The sequence below is a fragment of the Theropithecus gelada genome, chromosome 12, assembly GCF_003255815.1.
Source record: "Theropithecus gelada isolate Dixy chromosome 12, Tgel_1.0, whole genome shotgun sequence".
Classification (NCBI taxonomy): Eukaryota; Metazoa; Chordata; class Mammalia; order Primates; family Cercopithecidae; genus Theropithecus; species Theropithecus gelada.
The window spans coordinates 35,292,244-35,319,652 of NC_037680.1; the positions used below are offsets into that span (position 1 = coordinate 35,292,244).

Consider the following 27,409-nt stretch of genomic DNA (forward strand, 5'->3'; position numbering starts at 1 on the left):
CCAGAATGTTAAAAGGGAGAGGAAGAATGAATGGACCAAAGGAGAATGGATTTTGTAAACAGTAAAAGATGCCCCAAAGAAGGAGAAAAGTGTGTGCTGAATTATTCTGAGTCTAGATTTCCTTAAATTTTGCCTTAAAATTGACTTAAAATTTTTTTTAGCCCTGTTACAGTTTTTGTATGTAATTAACTACAGTGTTTTAAACATTTCACTTCTCACTATGTATTCTATACTACACATACCATAATAAACACTGGCCATGATCCTAACTTAGACTTGATTTAAAATAGAAGTACTTACGAATCCAAGCAAGAGAAAAAAGCGTTCTAACACTCACAAGGCACATTCTTTTCTCACGCCTTCCTCAGCCTATTCCCCTGGGCAGTAAACTGTATAGTAAAATAGCCAGTTTATTATTTGCTGTTTTCTTTCACTCTGCTGAGAAAAGCTACATTGCTGGCAAACTGACAGAAAATTTAAAAATGGAATCCAGTATTTTGTATGTCTGTTTAGGGAATGTGTGCAGCATAGACAATTCGTGTGATCTATATTTCTTTTTTTTCCCCCTAACTGGTATCAACAGAAATGTAATGAATGAGCTTCTTAAACTAGATGGGATAAGCAGAGATATCCCCAGAAAAGCAAGAGATGATTCTTGCTCTCCTTTTCCTAAAAATTCAAACAAACCATCACCTAACAACTAGCTAAAAATGCTTGTTTTTTAAAGGGAAAAGCAGATTTTTAGAAAACCATTATAATTCATTTTTAATATGTGCTCAGCTAATACTTCAGTTATTAAGATGCTTAGAAAATTTTCACATTTTTTTCTTACAAACTGATCTTAGTGGAAGCCCCCTGTCTGCCTCACCCATGAATTTTCTTTTCTTTTCTTTTTCTTTTTTTTTTTTTTACTGTTTTTGGCCTTGTCTTTTATAAAATGTACCGTTTTCACCCACGGCTTAAGAGAGCTTCTTTGATGTTCTTAGTACAACATAGTGTATGTAATGTCAGCTGTTTAAAGCTGGAGATCAGATTGTGCATAATAACATATGTAGTTTGGATTATATAAACACTACAGGAAGAAGGGGAGACAGGGCCTTTCTGTGTGCACATTTCAGATTGCTAGCTGTATGCCTGTTTAGAATGTTAAACACTCCTAACTAGGCGGTGATGAAGTTACTTCTTTAGTGACTGTGACTTCTGAAACTATAAAGACAAAAGTTTTTCAACTAAAAATAATTTAAAGATGATGCCAGTAATGAACATATTTATGTGATTTTCTACTTGCTACTTAAGGAGCTTTGAGGGTAGAGGGAAAAAAATTGCATTGCCTTCAAAGCCCTATTTAACTAAGCAATTTCATACAAAATTTGGAAATACAGCTGAGAAAAGCCAAAACCAGAAAAATGTGGTACAAATGATAAATTTCATCCATTATACCTTTCACCCATTATAAAGAAGTCTGGAGCAGGAAATTACCAGTCTATTTTCTTAGGATTGTTTCTCTTGTGTCTTAATATTTCAGATTAGTTAGACTGCTTGGAGTTTTTGTCTTTTGCTTGCGTTATTCTTTTATCATTAAGGTTGCTGTCTGGCTTTTTTGTCTGTTATTGAAAGATTTCGTTTCAAGATAAATTAAATAAAACATTACCATATTTTTCATCAATGAAACATTTCAGATGGAAAAAGAAGTCAATAGCTTTTCTGGTTTAAGTTCGTATTTTTATTTTAAATATTCTATCCTGCCTCATTTCGGGAATACTTCGAGGCCGCTGATGTGTTTACTGCTCAAATATCAACACAGCAGTAATCAGGCCTTTGAAACTACGGGTGAAAAATCCAGTCCATTTCAGTCTTTTTAATTTATGAAAAGAGATTGTGTGGCATTTTGCTTCCTGTCCCTTTTCATAAGAACTTTAAATATGGACACCCCTCCTGCTGGTGTCTTTATATTGGGAAGCTCTGCGTGAGGTTGAAGTTTTTATGAGGAAACTTGTTTAAAACACAATCATATTTAAAGGCGGGTTTGCCACAGCAAGGTTAGGGGTTGCCAATAAATCGGTTTATAGCAACTTCTCTATTCTCTGCTCCAGACACACCAATGGGGTGACCCGTGCACAATTCCCGCTGGCCACACAAGGCAGGGGCAGTTCTAGTTGATCCTTCCCTGGTCAACTAGATCAACGAAGGCTGTCTTAGAGAGCTTCGGGTAATAAGTGGGCAGAGTACCCTAGGCCAATTTGGCTGCCTGGGATTCCTGGGAGGATCTTGGAGAACCCAGGACACCCGAATCCCTAGGCCCTATCCTGGTTTTTGCTCTGCTGGAGAATAACAAAACATTTTGGGAACTCAGGAGTTTAATTTACTGCCACCAACCGACAAAATAATAGCATCTTTGTGTGTTCTCTCCCCTCCGTCCCTCCCACCTCCTTCCGACAGAAGCACGACGCTGTCCCTCTGTGAAAGTAGCGCAGACAGCACGGGTCAGCCCGGAGCGGTCGCAGGAGGTCCAGACCCGCGGCCCCACGGACGCCCGGGAAATCACCGGTCCCAGAATATCCCCTAGTCGCTTTTGGGAAAGAAAAAGACGCAGCCTGCGAGATGCCTTCTTAGACCTTCCAGTTCATTTACTCATTCTGGCCCCAGAAAGTGTGTCTGTCCTTGTGTGTAGTTAAGTGAGGCAGAGAAAATCCAAGAAAGCCGCACAAGCCACCCTAAAGCGTCCACGGAAACTCCAGCTTGGTTAATTGCTCCCATATGTCCTCCTCGGCTGTGGTAAAAAAACAGCGAGGAGGGAAGGCCGGAGTCGCTTTGTTGATTTTGAAGAGGCTGTAAAAAAGACTATGGCCCATCTCATTTTGGTCCCGGGGGGGGCCCAGGCGCACCCCGGGGAACCCGGTGTCCCAAGGGACGGTAGGGTGCCTCTGGCCTGGACCTGGCGCCGAGAGGCGGGACAAGGCCACCCCGCGCCCAAACCCCACGGAAAGTTCGCGCTCCGCGCTCCAGCCGGTTCCGGGATCCGCCGCAGCCCGGGGCGGGGAGGGGCGCGGGAGGCGCGGCCCGGGCGGGCGCGCGAGAGGAAGGTGCCTTCGGGAACACGCGCAAGGGCGGGGATTCGCGCTGCCAATGAGGCCCCGGTGTGGGCCGAACAAGGCGGGGGACGGGCCGGAGCGGACGCTTAGCTGTGGCAGCTGCTGGAGCGGCGGCCGCCTCGGGAGCTGGAGGAGAGGCAGCAGCGGAGCGCCGAGCTGGCCGCGCCCCGAGGCCCGGCCCTGGGTGTGGGGAACCGCGCCGAGGAGGTGGAAACTTTCCCGGCAGGTAACTCCCGCCGCCCCGGCTCCGCCGTGGGCCTCCGAGCGCCCCGGGCATGGCCAGCTGCCAGTGTGCAGAGAGGTCGAGAGGGACTCGGGGAGGAGAGGGTGATGGGAGAAGGGAAAGGCGTGTGGGAAAGTTTCCGGAGCGCCCCCTTCTCCGCCGGGCACACCCGGGAGCTTTCCGGGAATAGGCACAGACATGTTGGGCGCCCCGGGCCTTGGTCTCGGCGGCTTTGGGGAGTCCGCACCTTCCTTGCGCGGTTCCGCCGCGCCGGACCGAGCCGGCCTGCGGTGGAACCGGGGTGATGGGAACGGGGAATGCTCGGGGCACGCTTGAGTTTTGGGACCACCCCCGCCCGGCGCGCCTGCTCGCCCCCTTTCCCGCCTTCTCTGTAGCCCTCGGGCTTGGCAAGGGCCTGGGCTACTCCTGGTACCTGGCGCGGGAGAGACGGGGGGAGGCGCGCGTGGCACAGCGGGGTCCTAGGCGCCCCCCGGAGAGCTGGGGTGCGCGGGTCGCGAAGTTGCCGAGAGAACTTAAGCCGGGGGCATCGTATTGCCATAGTCTGGGCTGAAAATCTATCGCTTTGCTTCCAAGAACACTGCTATTAGCATATCCACACTCCTTTACTGGGGGTAGGGGTGAGTTAGGATTAGACTTTGGGGGTTTTTCTTTACGGGTGGGACGCTGAGAAAAGCAGTAATTGTCAAGATTGTGAGCCCCCTTGTTCTTGGATGCAGAGCAGTCCTTTTGGGAGGACGATATCAGGGCACTGGCTTCCTGAAGGACTTTGGGGTGCGGGCGCGCAGCGCTGTGGGTGTGCGGGGCTCCCGGCTTTGGCGCGGCGGCTTTCCGGAACGCCTGGCTGGGAAGGAAGCCCTAGACATTGGGTGGTGTGTTTGCAGACAGAAAGGTCTCTAGACCGGTGTTCTCAAAACTTACTGGACTTACTGTGCTCCGGGAGGAAATGTGGCGTTGGCCAGGTAGAAACGCGACGCTGCGGCCAAGGGGCGGAGGACGCCAGGCTCGGCGACGGCCTTCTCCCAGCCCCCTCCTGCCAGCTCCTGGCAGATCCAGATCCCTGTGCCTCCAATGTTGGGACCGTTCGCAGTGGCGTTGTTCCCAGCTGGAGTTAACTTGGGAGATGAGGGAACCTTCATCTTGAACTTGACCCCAGAAGCAGCGTCGTCTGTACAGGTTACAAGGTAAATGGAAGCTGAGCCTTAACGTGGGTTGGATCGCAAACTGACTGGCGCGGAAAGGAAGTTCCTGGTTCAGAATCTGAGGAAAGGGCTCAGAATTGCTGAGATCGCTCGCCCTGGAAATGCCAGACACACCAGACTGCAGAAGTTAATGCGTGTTTGGAGGGGTGGGGGTGGGAGAGGAAAGGAGAAACCTGGTTAGTTGGCACAGAGGGCTAGTATTTCTCTGTAGTGGAAATGAAGGGAGTCTGCGTCTCTGCTTTCACCAGATCCGCTACCTTCTTTTTTCCTTCCTTGGTCATCTTTATTCTGCCAGGCTGGCACTCCTGAGGCAGGGGAGGGAAAGGAGAGGAAAGCAGTTGTGAAGCTTCCTGGGTCAGCCTGGAGGTATTTCAGATCTGCTGCTAGGAAGATTCCAGGATTTTAACAGCTGCTTCTTGATTGCTGGGAATGAAAGAATTTATGAGCGGCTGAGAGGTGTTCATTATGGAAGTAGTCTGAATGTTTTACTCATCTAAGCTACTTAAAGACCTCACAAGGGACCTTCCCTAGAGTATGCCAGTTTCTGCAGTTTGTGTCAGTCAGAATGCTTGGTTTAAGTGTTAGTCAAAAAGCATCACAAATATATCCTGGTGGTTCTGAAATGAAAAGTATGTGGCAGTAAAGGAACTATGGTATCTGATATCCTTCAGGACTTCCTCCTAGGGTTGTTCCTGTTACCTGCCAAGTGAACTTGGTCCAGGCTTCCGGACTGTTGTGATTTGACAATAACGGATGGGAAATAGTGTCATTGATTTTAGTGGAAGCAGGAAAAGTCCACAAATAAATTTAAGGTGAGTTTTTATGACGCTATCTTGCACTTGTGGTGCCCCAAACTTAACTTTTTGGCACCAAGCCTGTTGGTTCGAAGTGTTGCTGGAACTTGGAAGCAATGGTTTTCCTGCTTTCTTGGTTTAACCACCAGAATGCCCAAATTATTATAATTTATATTCATCCTTGATCTAAGACATAACTGATTCATAGTCAGCCTTTTTCTGCTTCCCATAACAGCCTGTAGAAAAAAAGAACATTTTGTCTCTTTAACCACACACAATTTATTTGGTGCCATAGTAGGTTTTTGACACTGGATGATTGAGGGCATAATTTTAGAGACAATGGAGTTGTCTGGATTAAATCGTCCATTTTTAGGCGACATCCTCTTCTGAGTTGCTGATTAATTCTTTATCTCTCTGGGAACACTAAAACCAGCATCCCTGGGCCAGTGGAACTATAATCCATATTATAATGACTCCTGCCAGCATAGCTGGAGGTTAACTTTATGTCGATGTTTCCATTAGACATTTCTAACCTAATTGTAAAGATTTTGTCTCAGTTGGGTTGAGAGTCTCATAGAAAAAGAAATAGCTTTATTTTTATCTTTATGATAAATAGTTTAACTGGTGTTACAGGAATACATTTACAGAAGCAAAATAAAGCAGAGTGTTTATATATTTGTGGGGGCATTTGTTTTAGTGTTTAAAATAGTTTGGTTTTTAACTCTCTTTTAAATGCATATTTCAGTGGTGGAAAAACCAGAACCTCTCCCTTCCCCGTTTCTCCCCAGGTTACAAAAGTCTTTGCTGTACAGAGAGCTCTTAAGCCTTTCTAGGTTTTGGTTTTCTCATTTTTATCATCCCTAAAATGGGATTACCTTGCATCCCTAAAGTTCTGTGACTCTCCAAAAGTTTGAGAAATATGGGAATTCTGGAGCCAGTGCTGTAATATTAGAGCCGTGCTATGGGGTTTATAAGGGTTTGATTTACATATTTTATTCCTAATCCTTTATTTGAGTAAACCAAGGCCTAGGAAGTTAAATTAGACCCATATTATCTATAAATAGTGGAGCTGAACTTGAACCAAAGTCTTCTGATTCTCCCTAGTCTCTTTTCTGTTTATTCAAACCTGCCAAAAAGACTAATGTTAATATGTGGCAATTTCTCACAATACATTTTTAGGGTTATATATGAGTTATTTTGATTTCAGAACCCCAGGGTTAACATCCATGCTTTGATGTCAGGGATTAAAAACAGTTCACTAATAATGGTAATAAAACTTTCTCCTCAAGAGAGTTTCAGAAAGTCACATGCTTCAAACTAATCATTTGTTTATTTTCAACTTCTTTTTTATTAAGTAGGCTTCAGGGTGTAATGTGATTTATAATCCGGACTAGTAACTCAGACAGCATTCTTAAGGAAATCACTTTTCAAATCTGTACCTCTTTTTAAAAATAAAAAATGAACATATCATTTGCCTTTGATCTTGGTATCTCTCAGCCTGATTGCAAAGCCTGGATGAATATTCCTTTTTTTGGTGTCATCATTCTTGAGCTGTTTCTACTGATGGCTGGATAAGTCTGATTTTGCAGCACTTTCCATGCTAAATAAATCCTTCCCTTATGCTGTTGGGTTGATGGTAAAGAGGTAGTAGGTTGCAGGTGACCCATTTTTGCTGTGTCTCTAAATGTTTGTGCTCTGTCCTGCTTGCCTAGTTAGCGGCACTCACTGCAGCTTGACACTCATCTGGAGACTGGTATGGATTTTCTTTAACAGGTTCTACAATGAAATTATGTGTTAAGCTGTAGGCTCTTTTATGTGTGAGCGGCTTGTCCATCTTCAGCTTTTTAAACTTATTCTCAGAGGAATGTCTTTTCAAAATACTAAGCAATGGGGTTTAAACCTCAAGAAGAAGATGTATCAGTGCTCATTGGCTGGGAAGGAGGTGTAGTACATCTGAAATTGCCACCATTTCCATGAGTGAGAGGAGAAGAGAACATTATGAAGCATTATTTGCTAGAGAAGTTGGGAGACTTTGTACCAGGAAGGGACAAAAGCAGCAAAGGAGAAGAATGACTCTTGGTTTTTAATACTGTTATCGGGAGCATGGATTTGGAATGATAGAGGACTTTGATGAAGAAGGCTTTCAGAGGACATTATCTTGTGGAGAGTGAAAGGGGTTGTCCTGGTTTGGTTTAGCTGCGTTGCTGATGGAACTTGCCCTTCTAGGGTCGGTGTTGTCTTTAGGGTCTCCTGCAGGTGGGTGTGACCAAGGAGAATGTTCTAGAAAGAAGAGTTCCACAGACAGGAATGTCAAGGACAAAAGTGTTGCAGAGGGATGACTTGGTTCCTGGATTTTAGCACAGATTTTGCCGCTAACATGAGGCAATTTATTAGTGAAAACCTTCCAGTTGTAGAGGTAGACAGATGTGAACCCAGTATGTTCAGTCCACATAGCCCAGAGCCACAGTGACTCAACCTCTTCCCTGCCCTACCTCAGCACACCTAGGGTTACCTGCCAGTCATGAACAGTGGCTTATTACCTCTTTGGGTGGGCGATGGGGGTGGAGAGTGGGGAAGTCTCTAAGAAGTACTCGGCTGTGACCTTTTCATGCATGTATACTCATGCAAAAATGGGATCCTCTGTTGCATGAGCTTTTCAAGAAATATGAAAAAGATCATATGTGTATGGCTGCTGGTATTATAGCTCTCAAGCCTCACATCCAGAATTGGCCTTTTTGATGTTAGTTCCAATTTGGGAAAGCCCTGGAGGGAACCTGAGTTGGCTTGATGCCTGCCAAAGGAGAGTTACGGTTAGACCCATAAAATGGGGCTTTGGGGAGACAGAGTATCCCACAAAGAAGAGGGTTATTGTTAATGGAAAGGGAGGGAGCTGGATCAACAAAAGAGCTAGCCAGGGCAGTATACATTTCCACAAGTGGTATTGCTGATCATAACAACATACCAAAGGATATGAACATTCTTAATGTTGTTGTGATGTACACCCCTGTAGTCTTGAGGGCAGTGGACTTGTCCATATTCTGTGGGACTCTGAATTGCTATGTACACAGGCATAAGGGGGTATTGAATTACTGCTAAAAACATAAGAGTTGGTCATTACTCCCGTGTAACCCATTACACTCCCCTCTCTCTGCCATGCTTTGTTCTAAATTACTTGGGATAAGTAACATTAATTATTAATGTTTATTGAGTGCCGGCTGACTCTGAACTACATGTTTGAATTTAAAAAGTCTGTGGATGAAACAGTTTGCTTCTTTCTTCCTGTGTTGTCCTACATATGTAGAATACTATGGCAGGGATGGTCACCATGCAACAGCATTCTGTGTTCTGGTCCTCCTTGCTTCTTGTGGCTTAACAACTGTTTATTTGCTTGGAATTCAGAAATGGGGGCCGGGTTCCCTGTGTCTAGGCTCACTGGTGCCGTGGTGGTTACATGATTCATTGAGGGCCATTGCTGCAATAGTTTACAACATTATAACCATTCTTGGTGTCTATGGAAGATTGGTTCCAGGATTCCCATGGATACCAAAATCCTTAAATGCTTAAGTCCCTTATTAAAAATCATGTATTACTTTGGGAGGCCGAGACGGGCAGATCCTGAGGTCAGGAGATCGAGACCATCCTGGCTAACACGGTGAAACCCCATCTCTACTAAAAAATACAAAAAACTAGCTGGGCAAGGTGGTGGGCGGCTATAGTCCCAGCTACTCGGGAGGCTGAGGCAGGAGAATGGCATAAACCCAGGAGGCGGAGCTTGCAGTGAGCTGAGATCCAGCCACTGCACTCCAGCCTGGGCGACAGAGGGAGACTCCGTCTCAAAAAAAAAAAAAAATTTGTGTATTATTTGTATATAGCTTATGCATACCCTCATATATATATATATATATATATATTTTTTTTTTGTAATTTTATTATTATTAGTTTTGAGACAGAGTCTTACTCTGTCACCTAGGCTGGAGCACAGTGGTACAATCTCGGCTACTGAAAACTCTGCCTCCCAGGTTCAAGTGATTCTCCTGCCTCAGCCTCCCGAGTAGCTGGGATTACAGGTATGTGCCACCACACCTGGCTAATTTTTGCATTTTTAGTAAAGATGGGGTTTCACCAAGGTTGGTCTTGAACTCTTGACCTCAGGTGGTCTACCCGCCTCGGCCTCCCAAAGTGCTGGGATTACAGGCTTCAGCCACCTTGCCCGGCCTCCTTTTATTTTATTTTATTTTATTTTGAGATAGGGTTTCCATTTGTCATCAAGGCTGCACTGCACTGGTGCTATCATGGCTCACTGCAGCCTCAACCTCCTGGGCTCAAGTAGTCCTTCCACCTCAGCCTCCAGAGTAGCTGGGACTACAGGCGCGCACCAACACACCCAGCTAATTTTTGTATATTTTTTTTTTTTGTAGAGACAGGGTCTCACTATGAGACCAGCCCAGGCTGATCTCAAACTCTTGGTTCAAGTGATCCTCCTGCCTTGTCCTCTCAAAGTGCTGGGATTACAGGCATGAGCCAACCCCCCAGTCCTCTTTCATACTTTAAATCATCTCTAGATTACTTACAATACCTAATGCAATGTAAATGCTAGTAGTTGTTATTCTATATTGTTTTAAAATTTATATTACTTTTTGCTGTATTTATTGTATTGTTATCTTTTTTTCCAGTGGTCAGTTACTAGAATATTTTTTGAATATTTTCTAACCTAGGTTGGTTGAATCTGTGGCCATGGGACCTGAGGATATGGAAGGTTGGGTGTGGAGCGGGTGACTGTGCTTACTAGTATAATCCTGCTTTTGATTAGTTTTCCACTTGCCACGTACTTAAGGGTAAGGTGGATGTGTCCCCTGCCCCAGGGAGTGAATTTTGATTAAGCCAAGTCAATTTTAGTAATGCGATACCTTTTGCCAGTGACTTGTTAATGAATGTGTATATGACACCTGTTAGGTCCTGGCATATTTGAAGCATAAGGTTGTGAGCACAAGAGAACAAGTAGCACCAAGTGTAGAGTAAAGGTGCCTAAGACCACAATTACTTTTTTTTTTTTTTTGTCAGTGTTTGGAGTGTAGGAGGTGGGCAGGTAGAGACAGGGTCTCACCATGTTGCCCAGGCTCGTCTCAAATTCCTGGCCTCAAGCAATCCTTCTACCTCAGTTTCCCAAAGTGCTGGGTTACAACATGAACCACCATCCCCAGCCCACAGTGACTTATTTTAGCTGCTGAATTAGCCAGCCCTAGAACCACTGTGACTCAGAACTTCTGTGAGAAAAAACATTTTCATTATGTTTCTTTCTTTTTTTTTTTTTTAAGCTAGGGTCTCACTCTGTCACCCAGGCTGGACTGCAGTGGCATGATCATGGCTCACTGTAGCCTCTGCCTCCTGGGCTCAAGTGATCCTCCCACCTCAGCCTTCCGAATAGCTGGGACTACAGGTGTACACCACCATACCTGGCTAATTTTTGTATTTTTTGTAGAGATGGGGTTTCCCCATGTTGCCCAGGCTGGTCTCAAACTCCTGGGCTCAAGCGATCCTCCCACCTTGGCCTCCCAAAGTGCTGGGATTACAGGTGTGAGAGCCACTGTGCCCAGCCTCATTATTGTTTAAGATCAGTAGTCCCCAAAGTGGAGTGTGCTAGATCATCCAATATGGGAGGGAAGAAAATATTCAAGAATATTAGAAAAAATTAAGCTGTTAAAATATTTAATGTATGAGTTGACACTGGTTGGTATATCTGATAGTCTCTTGTCAACTTACTTTATATGAGGTTGCCTGAGGAAAGACTGGGCCTTTTACAACCTGGTGGAATTGACAGTGGTACTCTCATTCTTATTCTTGCCTTTGGTGAACTCTAGCCATCTAAATACATTTATGGCTGGATTATCTAGTTTTAACTAAACTGACCCCCACAAAATGGGCGCGTGGTTTAAAAAGATTCTTGCAAAGAAAGTGTAATGATAATGATATACGTATAAAGGAACAAGAAAATGTTCTTATGAGTTTAGAACATGACTTTTAAAACAAATTTGACAAGAAGGTGGCTCAAAAATTATGTATAGGCTGAGCGCTGTGGCTCATGCCTGTAATACCAACACTTTGGGAGGCCAAAGTGGGCAGATCACCTGAGGTCAGGAGTTTAAGACTAGCCTGGCCAACATGGTAAAACACCGTCTCTACTAAAAATACAAAAATTAGCCAGGTGTGGTGGTGTACGCCTATAATCCCAGCTCCTCGGAAGGCTGAGGCAGGAGAATCACTGGAACCCAGGAGGTTGCCATGAGCCAAGATTATGCCAGTGAATTCTAGCCTGGGCGGCAGAATGAGACTCTGTCTTGAAAAACCACAACAAAAAGTTATGTTTGAATTTGTATTATTAGTCAAAATGAACTTAAAAATACTGTTTGACTCTCATCCTTTAAAAAGTTTTACATGTTGTATAATGTATATACTACATTCATGTGTGTGTATACATACCATTCACAACTACTGTTTTAATTACACATAAATTATATACAATTTATAATATGTTAATATATATATTACAAATTTTTTCCCCTGATATTCCTGAGCTTCAATACCTTTATAAATTTTTTATTTTTTATATTTTTACAAGTGAGTCTTGCTCTGTTGCCCAAGCTAGAGTGCAGTGGTGTGATGATAGTTCACCGCAGCCTCCAACTCCTAGGCTCAAGCAATCCTGTCACCTCAGACTCTCAAGTATCTGGGACTACAGGTGTGTGCCATAACACCTGGCTTAATTTAAAAAAAATTTTCTTTGAGATGGAAACTTGCTCTGTTGCCCAGGTTGGAGTGCAGTGGCGCCGTCTCGGCTCACTGTAGCCTCTGCCTCCTGGGTTCAAGTGATTCTCCTGCCTCAGCCTCCTCAATAGCTGGGATTGATTACAGGTGTGCACCACCACACCTGGCTAATTTTTGTATTTTTAGTAGACACGGGGTTTCACCATGTTGGCTAGGCTGGTCTCAAACTCCTGAGCTCAAGTGATCTGCCTACCTCGGCCTCCCAAAGTACTGGAATTACAGGTGTGAGCCACCGTGCCTGGCTAATTTTTTTTTTTTTTTTTAACTGATAGTCCTGCGTGATCAAAAAAAGCTTTGAGACCACAGTTTAAGTCACTTAGAGTTAGGTGTTTTTTGTTACTTGCAGCTGAAAGCACCATACCTGATGTAAGGACAGATAAGAGTAGTAGCTGTCCCTGTCTTATTCTTAGCTTTCAAGAATCTCTGTGATCTGGTCCCTAACTTCTTTCCAGGCCCAGCTGTTCTCTCCTTATCTCTGCTAATACCACTGAGCTCCTGCCCATCCCTGACTATCATACTTTGTTTCAATTTTGCCTCTTCCCTCAGGGTACCACCACCACTGAAATTTTGACTTTGAAGGGCTAGCTTAAATAAATATTGCTTTCTTACGAACATTTTTTTCTGATTTACCCCCACTTCCACATTTCAGTTTTTCTTTCCTTTTAGTCTCCCTAGTATGTTGTACATTCATTATAATGTCTTTCTCTGTTTGCTTTTTATTAAGTTGTTCACCTGTTGGCTTTGCAGATGGGTTGTAGGCTTCTTGATGGTAGGGGGTCCTGTCTTACCTTCGTCATTTAAAAAAGAAAACAATCTGTTTCTCCTTTGGGAGAAAGAGAGACAAAGAATCCACAGTTGTTAAACATCACTCTGGACTTGTTACTCTGGGGTGGGTCTCGCCTCCAGCCTTCTGGCAGCCTTAGGAAGGCAGGGAGCTCCATGTACATGAAAGGAGATTGAAGGCGGGGAGCTGACAAACCAAGACAGCAGGACCCAGGATTCAGACCTGGAAAATTTTTATTTCCTGGCTAGTTTGTGTGCCCTCATGCATGTTATTTACAGTGGCATGTTCTTTCATATGGGAACACTGACATAGGTGAAATGGGAGGTTCCATAGGATGATAGTGCAAAAACATTAAGGACAATCCTAGCAGATGCAGTGAGTTCAAAGGGGAGTCCTTGTGGAGTAACAGGAAAGGCCTGGTGGATGAGATGTATGAAGATCTGAATGCCTGCAGATAGTGACCTGTCTGCAAGTACCACAAAGCAAAATCATGGGAGATAACTCCCCAGGGTAGCGTCTGGCCTGAGCATCTCCGCTGGGAGATGGGAGGTGATGGGCTCTGTAGTGCTTAGCTGAATAGAGTTATCTATGTCATTATTCCCTCTATGCAAAGATAGTTGAGGGTTCACAAGTTGTAGGCTTTCAAGTTGAGCTATGTTAGATATATGCTCCCCTGATGGAAGACAGACATGTCTCCAGGGTTTTGAGGGTCAAATGACAGAATGTATATAAAGTGTTTTGAACATTACAAATTGCTTCCTTAGAGGCAAGGGAACATCAAAGTTGGTTGTTTTCTTGTATCAGAGACTTCTAGCTCAGATTTCTGGCCATTTTTAAGTGCATTTCCAATGAGTTTTTAAGTGTTGGGGTTCTTAAATGGAATATGATATAATTTTTTCCAGATGAATTGCAGGTATTACTTAAAATCTTACTATGAAACTTTCACCCGTGGAGTAAGTAGAATTCATGATTAAGGGGCATCTCTTTTGGGATCCAGTTCAGTTTTTCCAAAGGATCTGTTTATAAGAATAGGACCACTTAGCCGAGTGTAGTTGCTAATGCCTGTAATTCTAGTACTTTGGGAGGCTGAGGTAGGAGGATCTCTTGAACCAAGGAATTTCAGAACAGCCTGGGCAACATGGGAAGTCTCTGTCTCTACAGAAAATTTTTTTAAAAATTAGCCAGGCATGGTGGTACAGTGCCTGTGGTCTCAGCTACTTGGGAGACTGAGGTGGGAGGGTTGCTTGAGCCTGGGAAGTTGAGGCTGCAGTGACCTGTTATCACACCACTGCACTCTAGCCTTGGCGACAGAGCAAGGCCTTATTTCAAAAATTAAATAAATAAATAAATAAATAAATATTTTTTAAAAAACCCGTTTTCATAAAGATGGAAATCTGTGGAGCTTTGATTTCTGGTCCTGGAAACCCTAAGTACCAACTGAAAGACACAAAGAGCTTTGATTTCAAGTTTTTTGTTGTTGTTGTTCTTGGCCACTGTAAATCCAGTAATTTATTTTCATGAGTCTTTGGAAAGGGTTAGGGAAAGCTTTGAAATATCTTAAGGTGGTTTTGAAAGTAAAAAGTAGGTATGGTTTGACAATTTGAAATCTGTTTCATTGTAGATTTCCAAGGCAATGGGTTTGAATAAATTAAAGTTAATTCCATTTCAAGGAACTTTTGCAGTGGGATTTCATATTGTAGAAAGAGTCTGACTTATAAATCAAAACATGTTAAAGAGTAAACATATTTATAGATGCAAAAGACATCAAAACAGTGAGTGGTTCCTAAATTGCAAATAGATGCAATTGTGAAATTCTTATTCGGGGGTTGTTGAATCATGCATGTAGCTTAAGAGAGCCTTATTTTTCTTAGGGTTTATTTAAGTAAAGCAAGAATTCCCAAAATGGATTCTGGGGGAAACTGAGTCTTAGGACGTTAACAGATGTTGTGCGGGGAAAAAAGTTCTGTGGTCAAATAAGTGGGAAAATCTGGGTTGACCAAAGTAAACTAGGTATTTTTATTTTTTAACTACAGGACTTTCGAGCACCCGTAGATCTAGTGTTCATTATAAATATCCTGGAAGGGAAATAGAGTAATCAGTATTTTCCAAACACGTTGAATTGTAGAAACTTTTTTTTTTTTCCCAGAACATCTTTTGCCCAGAGAACAATGTTTGTTGGGTTATCTAATTTGTCGAAATACTTAAAAATCAAATCTCAGACATCATGTACTTTTGCCTAACTTTGCTATGCATTTCTAACTCAGGACTTAAAAAAATCACCACCCCGTTATCACTTTTAATACAATTAACTTAAAAATACTTCTAATTTGGGCCGGGCGCGGTGGCTCACGCCTGTAATCTCAGCACTTTGGGAGGCCGAGGAGGGCGGATCACGAGGTCGGGAGATCGAGACCATCCTGGCTAACATGGTGAAACCCCGTCTCTACTAAAACAAATACAAAAATTAGCCGGGCGTGGTGGTGGGCGCCTGTAGTCCCAGCTACTCGGGAGGCCGAGGCAGGAGAATGGCGTGAACCCGGGAGGCGGAGCTTGCAGTGAGCCGAGATCTCGCCGCCGCACTCCAGCCTGGGAGACAGAGCAAGGCTCTGTCTCAAAAAAAAAAAAAATAAAATAAAAAAAAATTATCTAATTCTCCCTTAAATAGCATTTGTCACCATTTTTGTTTTCTGGGAACCAAGATTCAATCAAGGTTCACGTATTGCACTGTGAGCTGCTGTTGTTGTCTCTTTCATCTTTTTAAATGTAGAAAAATAATATCTTATTACCTCCGTCCCTCCCATTCCTGACTTTCAGAAGAGAACCTGTAGGTTGTCCCATATTCTGAATTTGTTTCCTGTGGCGGTGTTTACCTTGTCCCATTGTTTCCTGTATTTCCTATAAACTGGAGGCTAGGTCTAAAAGCAAGATTAGAGTCAAGTAAAATATTTTTTGCAAAAATAGGTCCTAGACTAGGATTCTACTCTGCACTCCCGACCCCCTCCATGATTTGAGAACAGGCATTTAAGTTTAGCAATTCAGGGCAGCATGGTGAGTCAGACATGCCTGTAATCCTGGCACTTTGGGAGGTGGAGGTGGAGGCGGGAGGATTGTTTGAACTCAGGAGTTTGGGACCCTGGGCAACACAGTGAGACCTTATCTCTACTGAAAGTGGAAAAAAAAATCATCTAGGTATGGTGGTTCCGGCCTGTATGTAGTCCTAGTCACTAGGGAACTTGGGGCGGGAGGATTGCTTGAGCCTGGGAGATGATTAAAGCTGCTGCAAGCTATGATTGAACCACTGCACTCCAGCCTGGGTGACAGAGTGAGACCCTATCTTTAAAAAGTTTAGCAATTAATAGCATATATATACATATATGCTATATGTATATATATAAAGAAGTAACAGCTTAGAGTTTAAAAATTAGTGTTATTAGTATATCAATGGGATGCAAGTTGAATTGATTCCAGGTGTGTTTGGAAAGGTATTCTGAATAGTTGGCGTGGTTAAATGGATATGTTTTCAGTATATCTTGCGACTATAAACCATGTGTCTCTTGGGTAACGTGGCTTGGGTGTTAAACGTTTTTGGTGGTTGAATTTTATTCAGAATGACAAGTGTCTGAGTTGTGATGGTAAACTACTACTCTATAGTCACTTATTTTTAAAGCATATTTAGGAATGTGCATTCTTTCTGCCTCTGCTCGATACATTTTTAACAGAATATTTTTCTGGTAAATGCTTATGCTAATCTAAAATACAGCCATAAATTCAAGGACACCCTCAGGGTGATAATTTTCTATGTACATTGTCTTAGAAACCCAGACATGTAAATAAAAGTTCCTATCATAGCTAACTTTGCTAACTTAATTTGCTATTTACATTTTTTTTTCCCCTTGATATCCTTCCAAGTGCCAGTTGTATGTCTGGGAAAAGTTAAAGGATTTTGGGCATCTTAATGAAGAATAACTTAGTGTATATAAAGAAGCTTTGCATGATGAATGGTAGCTGTCATAAGGCGCTCCCAGCACGTTCTTATATTTAATCCTTTAACCAGCAGGGACACTGTTTTCTGCATTAAAATTTGCCTGTTGTGAATAGTATGGTGACTTGGACAGAGTAAATACTTTGTAACTATAGTTAGTCCATTAAAAATATACATATACACTCCCTTTTTCTCCCCTCTTTAAACACAAACTTATACGATATGGTAAAAAGGATGATCTTTGAAGCCAGATAAACTTTGGTTTTGTGTTTGGCTCTGCCTATTTACTTGACCTGTTTCTATGTCTGTAGAATGGGGACAGTAATTCCTGTTTCACAGAGTTTACGCCAAGGCCAAAGGCGAAGCCCTGTATGAAAGGCTTAGCACTGTGCGTGGATCAGAGGTACCAAAACCAGCTCATCTTCCACCTTCTCCTCCTCTTACCATACTTTATTTTATTCTATTTTATTTAATTTTATTTGTTTATTTAGTTTTTGAGACAGGGTTTTGCTCTGTTGCCCAGGCTGAAGTGCAGTGGCACAATCTTGGCTCACTGTAGCTTCAACCTCCTGGGCTCAAATGATCCTCCTGCCTCAACCTCCCCAAGAGCTGGGACCACAGGTGTGCACCATCATCTCTACATCAAAATATTTTTTTCTGTAGAGATGGGATCTGCTGTGTTGCCCAGGTTGGTCTCGAATGCCTGGACTCAAGCAGTCTTCCTGCCTTGACCTCCCAAAGTGTGGGGAGTACAGGCTTGAGCCACTACATCCAGTCCTTACCATATTTTATTTAACATTCTGGATCAGTTGTTAAATTTAAGTTTTTAATTGTTCTGAGTGTTTTAAAAATTGTAAATTTTAAGGTACTTGTTACAGAAGTCCAGATAAGTTCTTGATTTCAAGATAATCTGTATGGGAGTTGGTTGCTTATATTAAAACAATTATATGCCTATATGAAATGTTTTGAACTAACAAGTAGGACAGTTTTAGATGGTGATATATAAAGGACAAAGAATAAGAGTCAAAAGTGGTATTTTATTGTTGGCACAAAAATATTGCTAACAAACTGTCTGGTTTTTATGAAAATCAGTATTTAAAAAATCAATTTTTTTACTAAGACTGTGAAAACATGTGAAGCTCCTCAGACTTATGTAATGTTTTGCTTGAGTATGGTTTAGAACAATACACTTTATTTAGGTGGAGTAAGTCTGTTATACTGTGCTCAAGTCATACATGCATATTCATTTATGAAATAAATACTGCCAACAGGAGAGCAGGCTTTTCTAGAGAAGAGGGTGGTCAGTGCTTCCTTCAAGATCCTCACAACGGAGAAATGGGGATTCTCCTTATTGCCTTTGTGCCTATTAAAGATGCACGCAAAGGTGGAATTAATATGTCCTAAGTTTTGAACAGAAGTGAAGGAACAGTTTGGAGATTGCCTAGATATCTATGGGCCTTGCATTCTTGCCATTTATTGGTAAACCAAAAAGTGTTGTCTTCTATCATCAGCTGTTTCCAAGTCTTGGGCCATTTGGCTTTGAATCTGGCTTGGACAAGAAAAGAGCTCAGCTGGGCAAGGACTCACACTGCTCCTTCCCAGATAGTACCTGTTCCTGAGAATGAACATGATTCCCTACAGACTTTCAAGTCAAGTGGTACTTGAGCTTTTTACACTTTTCCTCTACCATTACAAAGTTTTGTTTATCTCTTCCTTTCTGAAATGTTTTGCTTCAGCGAAAAAGGACCCCTGTAACTGTCCCAACTCTACATATCAAAAGCTAAGCCAGGAGGAATCAAAGGGTGTTAGTTCCCCCTTCCATCATGGAAAAAGAGATGCCATTTCTAGGATAGTGATTGAGACCTAAGCCAGTGGAAAATGTAAAGAGACTTTACCTTCTTCACAGGGCTTTCTTGCTTCCTTCATAAGAGTAGTGTTAGCCAACTCAACAAATAGAATTTCCCTATGAGTTTTTTAAAGATAAAAAGTTACCATGAAGGTGGTAACTATTTGACAAATTAGAAACTATTTTCATTTGTCAATGGGTGGTGGAGGTCTTGTATTAATTTTTCCAACAAATGTTTCTTGAGAGCTGGTCATTGTGTCCTTCAGAGTTTGAGGCCCAGTGCTGTGTCTCAGTCTGAGGAGACAAGTGCACACACAGTACCGAGGCAAGGTGTTAGGGAGTGCGGAAAGAGGAGGAGTAGGGGGAGGAGGAGGAGTTGACAGTGGCTGGGGAAAGCTTCAGGGAGGAGGGGGAGGAGGTGAAGGATGCCTAGGACTTTGCCAGGTGGGAAAGAGGGTGAGAGGCTCTCTAGAGAAAAGGAGCACAAGAAGCAGAGGCTGGGTAGCATGAAAATACAAGTCGTGTTTGGGGTGTTGTTACTAGAACAGACGGTACTTTGCGTTTGGGTACAGTGGCAGGGAGAAGAGAGCCAGATTGCAAAGGCCTTGCATGCCAGGCTAAGAAGCGTGGACTTGATCCTGTAAGCAAGTGATAGCTGTCAAAGATTTTCAGCAGGGAGATGATGTAATCAGATCTGTGTGTTGGAGAAAAGCTTTGGCAGCGGTGGTGTGGAGGAGAGACTGGCGTGGGGACAGATGGGCTGCAGAGCTCTCTCTTAGGAGGCTTTTGAAGTAGGTCAGGTGAGAGATGATGTTTGAGGTCTGAGTTAGTGGGAGGAAGAGAAGTAATGCCAGTTGAATACCTTTGAGTGTGTGCACTTAAGGTGAAGGTACGTTAGCTCATGTAATCTTCACAGAAAAACTTTTCATAGGATGCTGTTTTCATCCTCATTTTGCAGAAAAGGAAACGGACTCAAAGTAACCTAGTTCAGCCAGGATTGAACTTGGGTTTACTGTCCTGTGCCCACCACAGTTTTTAGAACAAGATGTCAAAGAACAAAATTTGAACAAATGAAGCTTTAGAGATTTAATTGTCATTTTTTAGGGGTTAATGAACTAGACAGCACCCAGACTACAAAATAGATGGGCACTCTGCAGGGATGACTGAACAGTGGGTTCTGTAAGGCAGCTTGAGCAGGAGCACAGAGATCGCACAGCGCCAAAGGTGGACTGGCTAACCTCAGGTTATTACTTCAGGTTACTTTCCTTGTGCGGGTTAAAGCAAAGGGGATCTCCTTATTTTTGCCAACTCTAGTTGACTGGGCACCCCACCTTTTTTTCCCTTTTCTTTCAAGATAGAGTCTTGCTCTGTCGCCCAGGCTGGAGTGCAGTGGTATGATCTCAGCTCACTGTAACCTCCACCTCCCAGGTTCAAGCAATTCTCCTGCCTCAGCCTCCCAAGTAGCTGGAATTATAGGCACGTGCCACTGCGCTTGGCTAATTTTTGTATTTTTAGTAGAGACCGGGTTTCACCATGTGGCCAGGCTGGTCTTGAACTCCTGACCTTGTGATCTGCCTGCCTTGGCCTCCCAAAGTGCTGCGATTATAGGCATGAGCCTCCGCACCCAGCTGACTGGGCCCCCTTTGGATTGGTTGTCGTGAATCTCATGCTTTTTGAAAACTGTCCTGTTTGGAGATTTGACTATTATTTCTCTCCTGTTTGCTTAGAGGGTCAACAGCTCAGGTTTTGGTTTGGTGATGTGGAAGCTTTGCATGAATGACTTCATTTGGGTTGATCTGTTGGATCCTAGTGCAGGAGGTCAGTCCAAATCAGTGGCTCCCTATCAATTTTACTTAACAAGAGGGAATGAGAACATGAAGAAGGAGTGCGCATGGTGTATGATTTTTGGACTGGGATGAAATGGAAGCTTCTTCCAGGTTAGAAAAGGAATACTTAGCAGCTTACTGAAGGTAGAGTTTCCAGGTGTGGCAACAAGGTATGGATGATGAACGATACTGTAACAGCACTCTCTCGGGAGGGGAGGGGCAGAGTTTGGGGGCCATCTGGGATACCCAGTTGGAAATGCCCAGTCAGTGGTTGGAAATTTGGCATTCTTGTAGAAACTCTTTTAAGCTAATGATATACCTCCTGGTAGCCATGGACTTAGAATTTATAGGAGGGCATGGGTAATGCCTAAGCATCATCTGGGTCACTTAATTTGGAATGCAGATTTCCAGGCCCTGCCCCCAGGAGGTGCTTCAGTAGGCCTTTGATGGGGTTTGGGGATCTGCACTTGTGTCAAGCTCCTGGGTTGGGAGACAGAGAGAGAGAGAGAGAGAGAGAGAGAGAGAGAGAGAGAGAGACAGGTTCTCACTTTTGAGAAATGTTTGGCTTTCCCAGTGGCCTAGGCTGTCTTGTAATTTCACTTCCTTCAGGGAGCTTTTGATAACTCCTCAAAGAATAGGATGTTGATCTCTGGTAAAAAGCAACATCTGAGAAAATTGCTTGCTTTTAGGAACCTGTGCACATTCATATTTAATTCCGCCAAGGATGCTTTTTAGTTTTTTGAATTAACACTCAAAAATAACAAGTCCTCAAAATTAGCTTTGTTCTTTTTTCTTAAGTGGACCTTTGGCAAGAGATTTCTAGTGAAGCTTGATTCTGAGTACTTTTCTCATGTATTTAAAAAGAAGCTGGAGGAGGGAACCGGGGACATGGAGAATGAGGAGGGATAGCCTGAGGTTCTTGGTTTGCCTAGGAATGGCCTAGGTTGTTACTGATTAGGAAGTCACTGGCCAACATGGGGAAACCCTGTCTCTACTAAAAAAAAAAAAAAAAAAAAATACAAATAATAGCCAGGCGTCATCGTAGGTGCCCGTGATACTAGTAACTCAGGAGGCTGAGGCAGGAGAATCGCTTGAACCCAAGAGGTGGAGGTTGCAGTGAGCCGAGATTGCGCCACTGCCCTCCAGCCTCAGAGACAGAGCAACACTCCGTCTCCAAAAAAAAAAAAAAAAAGTCACTGAAGGCTGGGTACGGTGGCTCATGCCTGTGATCCCAGCAGTTTGGGAGGCTGAGGTGGGTGGATCGCTTGAGCTCCCAGCCTGGGCGACATGGCAGAACCCCATCTCTACAAAAAATACAAAAGTTAGCTGGCTGTGGTGGCACACACCTGTAGTTCCAGCTACTTGGGAGGCTGGGGTAGGAGCATCACTTGAGCCCAGGAGGTCAAGGCTACAGTGAGCTGTGATCACGCCACTGCACTCCAGCCTGTGTGACAGAGCGAGACCCTGTCTCAAAAAAAAAAAAAAAAAGAAAAAAGAAAAAAAGAAGTCACTGAAAAGTACTCAATTCCTTGAAATCTGGGTTGTAAATCCAATCACTCATTCATTAGACCATTTGCTTATAATTTGTCCTAACCAGCCTAGCTTCCCCTTCCCCTCTGTCATGCATGTCTTTTTCTCAGGAGTAGAAGCTTTGAAGCCAGACAGACTGGGATAAGGTCCCAGTTTAGTCCCTTTACCCCACTGTGACCCTGGACAGGTTACACAGCCTCCCTGAGCTGCTTTCTGTGAATTTGGAATGTGGGAAGGTAGTTTTGGGAATGGAGTGGATAAAGTCAGAACACCTGGACTTGAGCTAGTGCCACTCTGAATCTTGGGCGGGAAGGTGAAGGCTGGGCATCTGCCTGGTTCATTCAGCACATATTAAGTGCCTACTTATTCAGCTAGAGAGTGTATTTCGGGTTGATCGTGTGCATTGCTTTACATTACCTACTTTACTCTAATTTTCCTCCAGAGTTGGAGGGAATTTTTGTGTGGTTGTGGTTGATGGTTATCAAGAAAAAGTGGCCGGGTGTGGTGGCTCACAAGTATAATCCCAGCACTTTGGGAGGCTGAGGTAGGCAGATCACCTGAGGTCAGGAGTTCAAGACCAGCCTGGCCAACATGGCGAAACCCCATCTCTCCTAAAAAATACAAAAATTAGCCAGGCGTGGTGGTGGGCGCCTGTAATCCCAGCTACTCAGGAGTCTGAGGCCGGGAGAATTGCTTGAACCTGGGAGGTGGAGGTTGCAGTGAGCCAAGATCGGGCCACTGTATTCCAGCCTGAGTGATAGGCAAGACCCTGTCTCAAAAAAAAAAAAAAAAAAAAAAAAAAAGATAAAGTGTTTTCGTTTTGTTTTCAACTTGTGTGTCTTTTTTGTTGGTATCTTGTTACCCTTGGGATAATTTTTGCTTGTCTCTCCGAGTAAGCAAGGTTTGGGTTCATTAACTGCTTGCTGCTGATTAGTTCATTTTTCCGACGTGAGAGAGAGGAGCATCTTCCTTTGTTTTCCCCTCCACCTTTGCTAAATGCCATTACTAGTTCCTGTTGCAATGACAGGGCTTCCCAGCTCCCAGCTTCTTTTCCTTAGTCCCCATCCTGTTGGGGAGGACACAGGAGGAAGTCGGCTTGCTCACTGATTGGTTTGTTCAGTCACTTAACAGGAGCCAGTTGAGCCCTCACTCTAGGCCAGGCTCTGTGCTAAGTGCTAGTCTAATTCAGCCCTCTTGAAGGCCTTAAGAGGGAGCAGGCATTCTTTCTTCCTACCTCATGGGTTTTTGCAGGTGAGGCTCTGTACCTCCCCCCAGGTCTCATGGCAGGCTGACTGGACCCATGCTGCCTCAGGTCTCATGGCAGGCTGACTGGACCCATGCTGCCTCAGGTCTCATGGCAGGCTGACTGGATCCCTGCCGCCTCCTGTGGTGCTGCCCTCCTCACCCACTCCTTGCCCACTCTCACTATCAGCTTCCTAATAGGCATTTCCTGGGGCAACTATATCTGACCCAAATTGGTTATTTCGTAGATCCTTTAGGAGTCCTGGTCCAAAGGTCAATTTTAGTGAGTGGTATGGGGACTGTGGAGTTGCAGGATGGGGAGAGAAATGTGGGCCATAGCTGACAGTGTTCACAGGGACAGCACAGCAGGGGAAATAAGCCTCACTATTGCAGCTGCTGAGACTGCACGTCCTGTTCATTTTGAATGGCCCCTCAAAGACACCCCCTGAGGATGCTAAATGCAGATTTATGGATGCTGTTGGCAGAATTTGCCTGTTTATAATACTTTTTAGGGGGGCCCTGAGCAAGGTGGCTCATGCCTATAATTTCAGTACTTTGGGATCTCACCTGGCTCCACCATGATTTGGGAACAGGCATTTAAGTTTAGCAATTCAGGCCAGGCACGGTGGCTCACGCCTGTAGTCCCAGCACTGTAGGAGGCTGAGGTGGGAGGACTGCTTGAGCTCAGGAGTTTGAGAGCAGCCTGGCAACGTAGTGAGATCTCATCTCTACTAAAAGTTAAAAAAAAAAAGAAAAAAAAAAATCAGCTGAACGTGGTGGCTCATGCCTGTAGTCCCAGCCACTTGGAAGGCTGAGGTGGGAGAATCGCTTGAGCCTGCAAGATCGAGGCTGCAGTGAGCTGTGATTGTGCCACTGCACTCCAGCTTGGGCAACAGAGCAAGACTCAGTCTCAAAAAAAAAAAAAAAAAAAGAACTTTTTTGTTTTCAGCCATTTTAGTCCTACATTTTAGATTACTTTTGACGGACTTTTTGGGAGACTGTCGTGCCCTTAGATTATCCATAATAATTATGAAGATGTCAAGTCCCTTAGGACAGCATATTTAACTTGGCTTTCAGCATAAAAACATGCATCAGAACAGCATAACGGAAAGATCAGTGATTCTGGAGTAGAGTAGACTTGGTTTCAAATTCCAGCCATCCTCTAATGCCCTTGGATAAATTTCTTCATGGCCTTAGTTTCTTCATCTGTAAAATGGGGATTTTTTTTTGTTGTTGTTTTTTAAGACAGAGCCTCACACTGTCACAGGGGCTAGAGTGCAGTGGCACAATCTTGGCTCACTGCAACCTCTGCCTCCTGAGTTCAAGCAATTCTCCTGCCTCAACCTCCTGAGTAGCTAGGATTACAGGCCCCCACCACCATGCCCGGCTAATTTTTTGTATTTTTAGTAGAGATGGGGTTTCACTATGTTGGCAAGGCTGGTCTTGAACTCCTGACCTCGTGATCCGCCCGCCTCGGCCTCCCAAAGTGCTGGGATTACAGGCATGAGCCACTGCGCCCAGCCAAAATGGGGATCATTTTACAAGGTGAGAAATAATGTTTATATAGTACTTTTAGAGTAGCTCCTAGCACATAATAGATGTTCAGAAGTTCCCTCCTTGTTTGATTCAACAGGAACCAAATTGTATCAAACTGTAGGCAGTTAAAAGGATGAATAACATGTGGTTTCTATCCTGGAGGAACTTAAAATCTAGTGGGCGAGGCTGACACAAGAATTTGTCCTGAGGAGGTTAAGTGCCAAGACCCAGGTTGAGGCTGGAGCAGAGCACAGGAGCATTTCCTCTGCCTGGAGGGTTGGGAGAGCCTTCCGGGAGGAGGTTATGTCTAAGCTCTGTCTTGAGGGATTGAGTAAGAATTCACTTAAGCAAGCAAGGTGGGATGGGTTGTAGCCAAAGCAACGGCATGAGCAATGGGTGGAGTATTTAGGAGGACTATACACAGTCAGGGATTGGCTGGATGGAATAGTGTGAAGCAGGAGTTCCTAGGAAATTAACCTAGAGAGCCTGGTAAGTGTGAACTTGCTGGTGGGCCTTGTGTACCTTGCTGGAGAACTTAGGGTTAGCGGCTGGGTGCTGTGGCTCACACCTGTAATCCCAGCGCTTTGGGAGGCCAGGGTGGGCAGATTGTCCAAGCTCAGGAGTTCGAGAACAGCCTGGGCAACATGGCAAACCCTCTTCTCTACAAAAAATACAGAAACTATATGGACATAGTGGCGGGTGGCTCTAGTCCCAGCTAGTGAGGAGGCTGAGGTGGGAGGATTGCTTGAGCCCGGGAGGTGGAGGTTGTGGTGAGCCGAGATCGCGCCACTGCACTCCAACCTGGGTGACAGAGCCAGATCTTGTATCAAAAAAAAAAAAAAAGTAGAAAAACATCAGGGCTAGATATCAAAGGTAGTTTAGGGATTAAACTACACTGTTACTGATTAATAATACTTATATGTAAATTTCCTGTTTTGATAGGAAGATGTAGAATTTGCTAGGAAAGAAAATAAAAATATGAGGAAAAATAATATATACATAGTGTTAATAACATACTCATGCATTTTTACAGTGCACAGCCTGATGAAGTAAATTTTGGTACATCCATATGATAGGGTGATATGCAGATGTTAAAAGAATGAGGTAGGTTTATGTGTGCTCTTAAGGAAAATTTTCCAAGAATATTATTAAACAAAAAATATATATGCATAGAATATCTTTAGAAGTATATATAAGAGGCTGGGCACAGTGGCTTACGCCTGTAATCCCAGCACTTTGGCAGGACAAGGCAGGTGGATCACGAGGTCATCCTGGCTAATGCAATGCGGTGAAACCCCATCTCTACTAAAAATACAAAAAGAAATTAGCTGGGTGTGGTGGCGGGCGCCCATAGTCCCAGCTACTCGGGAGGCTGAGACAGGAGAATGGCGTGAACCTGGGAGGCTTGCAGTGAGCCAAGACCATGCCACTGCACTCCAGCCGGGGCGACAGCAAGACTCTGTCTCAAAAATAAATAAATAAATAAAAGAAAATATTGTAAAGAAATGACTATACATTATACATTTTCAGGTGAGCTGGAAACCAAGTGGCAGAACATAAAAATAACCTGTGCTACTGCAGTGTCATAGTATTATGCATAATGCTAGATTATTTCATGCTCTGACAATAACACCATTCATTCATGGGGGTTTTTAGAGTTTTCACCTTTCACATACGTTATTTCAGTCAAAATTAATCACTCCTCCATCTGTGCTCTCACATCAGTTAAAATATTTTAAGAATTATAAATGTTAAATGATGTTATATAAAGTTTGGAAAGCGAGAGAAAAGAGTAATATACGTTTAGGCTGGGTGCGGTGGCTCATGCCTGTAATCCCAGCACTTTGGGAGGCTGAGACAGGCAGATAGCTTGAACCCAGAAGTTTGAGACCAGCCTGGGCAACACAGTGAGACCTCATCTCTAGAAAAAATACAAAAATTAGCTGGACATGGTGGCGTGCACCTGTAATCTCATCTACTCAGGAGGCTGAGGTGGGTGGATGGCTTGAGCCCAGGGAGGTAGAGGCTGCAGTGAGCTGTGATCACACCACTGCACTCCATCCTGGGCAACAGACTGATACCCTGTCTCAAAAAAAAAGTGTTTAAATGCAGCAGCCATGATTTTATTATCTTCCTTCTTTCCCTTCTCTTCTTTGCCTATGCCTTAAAAATATATAGCTGTAGGCTGGGCGCGGTGGCTCAAGCCTGTAATCCCAGCACTTTGGGAGACCGAGACGGGTGGATCACGAGGTCAGGAGATCGAGACCATCCTGGCTAACCCGGTGAAACCCCGTCTCTACTAAAAAATACAAAACAAAAACAAAAACAAAAAAACACTAGCCGGGCGAGGTGGCGGGCGCCTGTAGTCCCAGCTACTTGGGAGGCTGAGGCAGGAGAATGGCGTGAACCCGGGAGGCGTAGCTTGCAGTGAGCTCAGATCCGGCCACTGCACTCCAGCCTGGGCTACAGAGCGAGACTCCGTCTCAAAAAAAAAAAAAAAAAAAAAAAAAAA

At 43.9% G+C, this 27,409-nt stretch overlaps 1 protein-coding gene across 5 annotated transcripts in view; it reads left to right on the forward strand.

Moving 5' to 3' along the window:
• The first annotated feature begins 3,167 nt into the window (after positions 1–3,167).
• Positions 3,168–27,409, forward strand: part of TANC1 (tetratricopeptide repeat, ankyrin repeat and coiled-coil containing 1) — a 262,804-nt gene continuing 238,562 nt past the window's right edge. For all 5 annotated transcript variants that reach the window (XM_025404493.1, XM_025404494.1, XM_025404498.1 and 2 more), the window contains exon 1: positions 3,168–3,318. The gene's annotated coding sequence lies outside the window, so the exon portion shown is untranslated. The remainder of the gene's footprint in view (positions 3,319–27,409) is intronic.